General features: G+C 45.2%; 1 protein-coding gene across 3 annotated transcripts in view; it reads right to left on the reverse strand.

The window, feature by feature from the left end:
• Nucleotides 1–7,491, reverse strand: part of AFF1 (ALF transcription elongation factor 1) — a 192,990-nt gene extending 185,499 nt beyond the window's left edge. For all 3 annotated transcript variants that reach the window (XM_061145563.1, XM_061145566.1, XM_061145562.1), the window contains exon 1: nucleotides 7,360–7,491. The gene's annotated coding sequence lies outside the window, so the exon portion shown is untranslated. The remainder of the gene's footprint in view (nucleotides 1–7,359) is intronic.
• Between the last annotated feature and the right edge of the window lie 1,514 nt (nucleotides 7,492–9,005).

Raw genomic sequence — 9,005 nt, forward strand, 5'->3', positions numbered from 1 at the left:
CACATGGCCTCCTCCAGCTTCAGGGGAAACAGGTAAATCAAGGCACAAATTGTTATGACTGGCTGAGGACAAACATGATCTGTCACCTAAGGCTGAGCCCAGTGCTCGGTTCAGTTCAGTCACTCAGTTGTGTCCGACTCTTTGTGACCCCATGAATCACAGCACGCCAGGCCTCCCTGTCCATCACCAACTTCCGGAGTTTACTCAAACTCATGCCCATCAAGTCGGTGATGCCATCCAGCCATCTCATCTTCTGTCGTCCCCTTCTCCTGCCCCCAATCCCTCCCAGTATCAGGGTCTTTTCCAATGAGTCAACTCTTCCCATGAGGGGGCCAAAGTACTAGAGTTTCAGCTTCAGCATCAGTCCTTCCAATGAACACCCAGGACTGATCTCCTTCAGGATGGACTGGTTGGATCTCCTTGCAGTCCAAGGGACTCTCAAGAGTCTTCTCCAACACCACAGTTCAAAAGCATCAATTCTTCGGCGCTCAGCTTTCTTCACAGTCCAACTCTCACATCCATACATGACCACTGGAAAAAACACAGCCTTGACCAGACGGACCTTGTTGGCAAAGTAATGTCTCTGCTTTTTAATATGCTATCTAGGTTGGTCATAACTTTCCTTCCAAGGAGTAAGCATCTTTTAATTTCATGGCTGCAATCATCATCTGCAATGATTTTGGAGCCCCCCAAAATAAAGTCTGACACTGTTTCCACTGTTTCCCCATCTATTTGCCATGAAGTGATGGGACCAGATGCCATGATCTTAGTTTTCTGAATGTTGAGCTTTAAGCCAACTTTTCCACTCTCTTTCACTTTCATCAAGAGGCTTTTTAGTTCCTCTTCACTTTCTTCGAAAAGGGTGGTGTCATCTGCATACCTGAGGTTATTGCTATTTCTCCTGGCAATCTTGATTCCAGCTTGTGCTTCTTCCAGCCCAGCGTTTCTCATGATGTACTCTGCATATAAGTTAAATAAGCAGGGTGACAATATACAGCCTTGACGTACTCCTTTTCCTATTTGGAACCAGTCTGTTGTTCCATGTGTAATCCCATGGGTAATCAAGGTTCTCTTAGCAACAAAAAATGGGAATGAGCACTGGGGGGGGCAGGGGGGTGGGGGAGAACTGTGTTGGCCATGCTTATCTTTTCACAGTACTTACACTATCTGAAAGTAACTTCTGCTAAATGAGCAAATAAATATGTGTTGATGGCTCACACCTCAACAGAATGTAAGCTCCATATCCAGCTTTACACATACATGCCCAGAGCCTGTATTTTAAAATTACCTCCTCACATTAGGAGGAGGTAAATCAACTTCCTCACATTAGGCAGGTATTATAGGTAGTGGAATAAAGTTAGGATAGTCTAGGTTATGCTGGACTTCCCAGGTGGCTCAGTGGTAGGAGACTCAGGTTCGATTCCTGGTTCAGGAAGATCCCCTGGAGAAGGAAACAGCAACCTACTCCAGTATTCTTGCCTGGGAAGTTCCACAGACAGAGGGGCCTGGTGAGCTCAGTTCTCGGGGTTGCAAAGAGTCAGACACGACTGAGTGACTCAACAACAAAAAGCTTATGCTATTGTGGCAAATTAAGCCCCACATCTCAGTGGCTTGATGGCACAAAAACTTATTTCCTGGTCATTCTTTATGTTCATCACATATGGTGGTGGCAGGGGTTAGGTGTTACGGAGGAGGTAGAGAGCTTCATTCCATACTGAGAAACCTAAGCTGGAAAAAAGCCGAGTTGGAAGTTCCACGATCTCAAAACGTGGCTGCAGAGATTATGTAGTAAACAAGAGGTAGAGGGTCTCGTGAGAGCCACTTAAAGGCTTCAGTCCAGAAATACATGTTACTCTCACGAACAGCCTCCTGGACAGAATTGTCACGTGATTCTGCATGACATAAGGAGGTGGAGAGCACGTGAATGTGGGCGGTAAATGTTTCTGCCTCATTCCCCACAGAATGGTAAAACATCGTACAACGCTTCATCCCTATTTTAGAATTTAGACCCATCAGACAAATGTCTTGGAATGAACTTAAAGTTAGGGATACAATTCTTTCATCTTATAAGGCAATACTTACCATTAAAAAAACAAACAAATAATTTTTTCCCCTTCAGGAGTAATAATAGGAAATACTTATACAACACTTATTATGTTCTGCTTCAAGTACTTGCCAAATCATATTACCTTTAATCTACCCAACTACCCAGAAAGGGAGATACAATAGTATCTTAAACCCATTGTCTAAGGGAATGGGAGAGTATCGGGAGACAACTCTCCATGGGTCATTTCTGCATATTGTATAAGCAGAGGCACCAACTGCCTTTATTCCAGATGATCTTTAAGGATGCTTATATAGAGAACAGCCTTGAAAAATATATCTCCCTATGGAGCAAAGGGCAGGTGTGCTAACCACCCATTATAAAAGATTAGGATTCCCTAAAGATGAGGATTTCTCTTAGTGTTATCCACTGTGTTTGCAGGTACCATCTGCCTCTTTCCACATCTCCCCTCTTTGGAAACTGGGTCTTAGGGAACCAGTGTAAGAAAATGGTGATAGTCTGGCTATAACCATTATTACAAGTAATAAAGCCATTCCCAAGAGTCCATGAAACTGTGGCAGGTTAGTTTTTGAGCTTGAAAGTAGGGTAAAATGTCAGAGCCTTCACAGTTCTTGACAAGAAGTTAAGTAAGCTGCCTGAGGTCTGACAGCTAGAGTAGGTGGCATATCCAAGATTCAAGCCCAAGCTGTCTGGCTTAGAAACCATGCTTTTAAATTCTCTGCTATACTGCAGTGTTCCTCAAAGTGTAATTCCAGAACTAGAAGCATCAATATCACCTGCGAACATGTTACAAGTGCAAATTCTTGGGCATTACCCCAGACCTACTGAATCAGAAACTGTGGGGGTGGGAAAGGGAAAGACATATGTGTATCTTAAAGGCTTTTCAGGAGATTCTGATGCTTACTATAAGTTTGAAAAACACTACTGTACTGCATATATTCATCATATCTATAAAATAGAAGGAAATGGTATGAGTATATCCTGATTTACATAGGGATTTGAATTGACCTTTCATAACCTGAATAATAGATTTGAAGCACTAACAGAGATGGTTCCTAAGCCCTTGCATTTAATTTTCAGGAAGGTAAGGGTCTTTATTTGGTGCAAATAAGCACCACATATCTGTTTAATAGGGCTACATATTCTCCTTTGGAGTCACAAATGTGCATCCCAAATGCTAAATGAAAATACCTGCTTTTTTATTCCCATAATGATTAGAATTACTTAGCCAAGGAGAAACACTATTTATATTTGAGAGTCAAGCTGTAGTTCTTGAAAAACAGGAAACCACATATCAACATGGCCAACACAGTGTACCACAGTAGAAAGGGCACCAGGCTTTGAGTCACAGAGTCAAGTCACTTAACTTCTTCAACTCAATTTCCTGATTTTAAAATGGAAAATGAACTCCAACTTCAGAGTTGCAATTAGGCTTAAATGATATGTCCTGTGAATGCCATTGGTAAACAGCTGTTGTGCTCCGTGCTTTGTGGAAGTAAACTCCACCTGCACACGCTCTTTCTCTGCCTTAACCTGGTGTTATCAGCTCCTCCAACGCTGAGAGCACTGTCTGGCACTTAGATACTGGATTCTTATAAGGTATCGGGAATGAACATGAGGTATTACATTAATGATGTAATTGATTTCTCTGGACTCCACTTGTCACAATAATCTCAGTCATTTAATAGGAAAACGTTGCTTGAGCAAGAAAGCCTTAGTCATGTTTTAAATGGGCCAGATAATTTAAGAAAATCAGCTGACTTTCTTCCCCTGGAGAACACTACTCAAAGAGTTCTGTCCTCAGGCATAAGACGGAAACGCCTATTAGCAACCCTCAAGGCCTGAGAGCCTCATGGTTTCCCATCTACAACAATCTCTTATGCTATTATGAAGAGCCAGGAATAAAGATGTGCACCTACAAAGAACTAAATATTTCACATTTACTTCTGCATGGTGGTAGAATTTTAGTAAAGAGATGACAGAGTTTATGTAATCTCTTGTAATAAAATCTAATATTAATTCAGCAAATATTAAATAAGCTACTGCTGTGCCTAAAAAGAGACTGCTGGAAAGCCACAGTCAATTACATATCATTGAGAATGGGAGTCATTGTTGACTGTATAATTTAATGAAAAATATAATTTATTTACAAAACTTTCTATGAGCATGGTAAATGCAGTTCCTTAATTTGAACTCTCTGACATAATTTCTCAATCTCCTGAAAAATTTGTTAACGGTCTAGTCTTTTTTTTTTTATTTATTTTTTTTTACGGTCTAGTCTTAAAACAGGGGAACTCTGGGCTTTTGCCTTCAACAGAAATACTAAGATAGCAAATGAATTCAAGGACATTTCAGGGTAGAGGTACAATAGTAAGAATTTTCTAGCTATGATGCCACACCTTAAGGGACACCTGCAGGGTATGTTGTCCCCTACGCATGTCTTATAACAATCCAGATATTTATATATAAATTAGCTCTACCCTTTTCACAAGTGACAGCACAAATCTGTCTTTAAGATCTGGAATTTTAATAATGGACTAACTTCATAAAGTCAACTTACCTGCACTATGCAAATTTGTTCAATGAAAGCACAAATTACAGAGTTGAGCATGAAATTCCTTTCATTTGTGTCTTTAAAAATACGGAAAACAAGTTTGCCTTTCCCATTTTTTTTTTTTTAAATCTATCTTTTCAACTCCCAAAGCACTATAACTTTAACTAAACAATCACACAGCTCCAGGGACTTATAAACGTTCCTAATAAAGATGCAACTCATATATATATGTATCTTAGACAACTCTTCCATGTAATCAAAGCCAAATTAAGCAAGTATGTCAGTTAATAAAAATAACTTTTAGCTCCACTAACTCCTTGTAAAATTCAGTTAAACAAATAGGAAACGGAAGAGAAAGCCAGTTTTGACATAGTCTAACTACTAAAGGTCTAATAACCTCACAATGAAACAGTGACTTCTGGTGGCAAACAGTGACTTCTGGTGGAAATGCATGCATATTTTACATCTTTTAAGAGAAAGCAATGTTGAAAATCACCTGATCTTTACTCTTGTCATAAATTCTCAGCCCCTTGATGATGATTTCTGTATTCAAAATTAACACATTTTAAGTCTTGAAAATCATACTTTTAAGAGGTTGAAGAGTTAAGAGCATTTTTAAGAGGTTGAAGAGTTAAGCAAATGCCAAAGACACTACAGAAATTCAATTGCCACAGTGAATGAATAAGACATATTAATCCTGATATGTAACAGTTCATTTTCTTTCTGCAAAGGGTCCACAGCAACACACCTCCAAGTTCCCTATCTCCAGCCACATCATCGCAGTCAGTTCTATTTAGAAAAAGAAAAGAAGGGGTGCGGGGGTGAGGAAGTCCCCAATATTTAAATTCATTCTTTTCTCCAAAATCTTGTGTCCCCTCTTTGTCCTAAAGTAACCAAATGCATCTCAAATTCTTTCCTTGGTCCCCTCTCTCCTCAGTTAGCTGAATTCAAATTAGCTTTTTAAGTGCTAGTTATCTATTCTCCTACTTTCTCGGTTCCTTCGTTCTCTTGGGTCATTATCTCTTAGTTCTCCCCATTCCTCTTCTGCATATTTATCTTCAAATACAATACTTTCCAACCTTGGCAAACAGACACCACCTCTAAATGAAAGCAGGCAAACCATTCAGAGTTTTCAACTCTCCTGTGAATTTCCAGAATATCCACTCAAGGAACCCTTTCCACTAAAGATGAAAGGCAAGCTAAGGAAATACATTAGACACAGGAAGTAAACATTGGAACAGGGCATGCCTAGGTATTCTTAAGCCTCTAAGCAGAACTAGACTCCCGAGTCCCAAGGTCTTTCTTTTTCGTGACTTCTATCGCTACTCAGAGTCTGACACTAGGTAGGTCCGGGAGCCGGGTGCAGGGTCCCACCACCGCCCTTATCTTCTACCACCTCTGCATGACCTTGCTCTGAAACAATCTTCCACAAGCAAAACCACCCACATTCTCAGGCCGGTCCCTTGCCTGGGGTTTCTGTGCCCCAATTACTGAGCTCTTCTCACCTGCCAAGCGTCTCAAGGAACACCCATACGTCTTCGCCTTAATGTACGGTTTCGCCTTTAAGTTTTAAGTCTGTCTGGTTTCTGGATGGTAAATCATCCCTCCTCCCCGCCCCCACCCCCTCCTGCAACGTGCACCAACTGGGTTAAGATTATCCCATCCCACTGTTTTGTTTAAAAAAAAAAAAAGAAACTTCATCTGCAAGGCCTTCCCCACCCCCAGTTCGACCCCCCCCCCCCTCGCGCCCCCACAGAGATGGGCTCCCGGAAGACCGGACTCACCTCCACCTCCAAAGCCAAGGGTCTTCCCAGGGCAATTTACATAACAATATGGGGTCTGCAGAAACTCCGAGGAGACTAACCTAGGAGGAAAGTCGCAAAACCCCTGCAGGTCCCTCGCAGCTTCATTAACGTAACTCCCAAGCACCTTAAGGTAAAGGATGATTCCTGTAACGCTCCAGGTCCTCTCCCTCCTAACTCGCCGACCCCAGCGCTCGCAAAGTCGGAGGGCTAGCGTGTGGCAGTCAGAGGATCAGACATCAAGAAGAATGTATCACCGAGGGAAATTAACCAGTTCCACGCTCTGCAGACGCCGTCTCCCTCTGCGCCAGGAGCAGGTCTCAGAAGGTGCCTCCAAGTTTTCCCCTCCCTGTCCAGAGTCTGCGGACCACCGCCGCACACCTCCATCTCGATCACAATTTGAAGAGATTGGAACCACTAATCTCTCTCCTAGACGTTGGCGGGGGAGGGGTAAGGATGAAGGGGGGAGGGGGCCTCGTAACGGAGGAGAGAAAGGCCCCGCTTTTACCCGCACCCCCCGGAGAAACTTCTGGGACTCTTCTATTACGCAACCCCGGGACCCGGTTCCAATACACGAACATCTTTCCGCAAGACGCGGGGCGCACGGGCAGACGTGGGATTCGGCGGAGTGAGAGAGAGAGGTGGGGAGGAGGACGGGTCTCTTCCGGCGCTCCCCTCCCCAGTTTTTCTAGACGCTACCTGCCGGGGGTTGGTAAGGGCGGCGGAGAGTTCGGCGTCTCCCTTGCCCGTTCTCCCCGAAGGTTCCCACCGGAAAAGTGGGAACGCCAAGCGACTTGAGTCAGCGTGCTGGGAAGCCGGCTGCGAGGCGGGAGAGCCGGGGCTTCCCAGAAGTCAGCGGCCGCGGCGCTGGGACCAGGATGACCACCCCCACATCCCAACCTCCAGCTGGGGGGAGCCGGGCGCAGGATTCCGCTCACCTTCCAGACCTGGAGTTCTCCAGTCTCGGCTCGCGCGCCCTCGCCGCCTCAGCCCGCCCCTGACCTGTTGCGGTGAGGAGGGGGCGCAGGTGCGGGGAGCGCGGGGCGCTCAGCGACGGCTCGCGCGGGACCCGGCGCCCAGCCGCGGAGGCGAGAACGCAGCTGTGCCAGCGACGCGCGCGGGCGGCGGCCGAGTGCGCAGGGGCCGCGCGCTCGTCCGCTCGCTGGCTGGCTAGCCCCGCGCGCCGGCGGCCCCCGGAACGCCCGGGAGGCGAGGCCCCGCCCTCCCCCGGGAGGCCACGCCCCACCCCGAGTTTCTCGGCCCCGCCCTGCCCACGCCCTCTCGCTGGCACCACCCTGATGAGAGGAACTGCGCGGGCCCTCCGCGGGACACCGGTAGGAGGACCCAGGGCCAGCAGCCTCTCGGAATGAATACTGCAGTGACCGTACACCGGCAGCGTGGGTGACCCTGCGCCGGCCCTGTGTGGGGCACCACAACCCTCTCGCTGTGCAGCGAGAATGAGCTTCGGGTCAAGTTTTGACTAAAAGTGTCAAGGAGTCTTTTCTGCAGTCTCCTATCCTTTAGAAAGGCGATAATAACCAACATCTGGAGAGGGTTTAACGGTTTGTAAAGGGCTTTTCGCACACAAGCCCGGCTCATCGGCATAACAGCCGCATAAAACAGACACAGTATTGCTGCCATTTCCCAAATAATGAAACCGAAGGGGTAAAAATAGTGTGCCCAGTGTCCGCAAGCTAAAAAGGGGCACGAGAAACCAGGCCTCCCAAATCCAGCCTCCCCAGTTCTTGCACTTCAGCAGCCCAACCCCAGAAAATTCTAATGGGTGTTGGGGGCTTTGGCAAACAGACCCAAAAGAAGGCTACTGTCTGGATGCTACCCAATCCCTTCTTGAACATAGGAAAGAAAGCGTCCTCCAGAGCTCTTACTGGCATCTCACCTTCCTCCCTGAAAAGGATGCAGGAAGATATCATCAAACGGCCCAGACAGGATTTTTTCCAATGTCTTAATGGTTTAAACTTTTTTTTCAGATTTTTTTTTTTTTAATGTGGACCATTTTTAAAGTCTTTATTGAATTTGTTACAGTATTACTTCTGTTTTATGGTTGGTTGTTTTGGCCATGAGACATGTAGGATCTTAACTCCCTGCCAGGTATTGAACCCTGCCTTCTGCATTGGAACCTGAAGTCTTAACCACCGGACCACCAGGGAAGTCCCCTCTTAAAGGTTTCAATGGGTGAAATCATTTGGATCAAGAAAATCACCTTTTTCATATGCAATATAATGTAAATTAATATAATGTATGAAAATAACTCCTCTTCCTTGCCCTGTTTTTTCATTTGTTGTTGTTGTTGCTCTGCCCCTCCTGATTCCTTCATTGTCCACATAAACAGTGTTTGAAAACCTAAGCGATAGATATTCACATTTCCAAATTAAACTCTTGGCTGCTTGATCCCATGGATTGTTTTGCAAAATATAACTCTTTTCCCTACTCCCTATGCTGTCACAATTATATTGATGTACCTTAACAGCTACAATAATTAAGGTGCCCCTGATGAGATCTACTGTGCCTCTAGGTGAAAGCTTTGGAGGTCTTCCCTAGGCAGGTGGGACAGCCAACACCCCGG

This window comes from Dama dama, chromosome 6, assembly GCF_033118175.1.
Source record: "Dama dama isolate Ldn47 chromosome 6, ASM3311817v1, whole genome shotgun sequence".
Taxonomy (NCBI): Eukaryota; Metazoa; Chordata; class Mammalia; order Artiodactyla; family Cervidae; genus Dama; species Dama dama.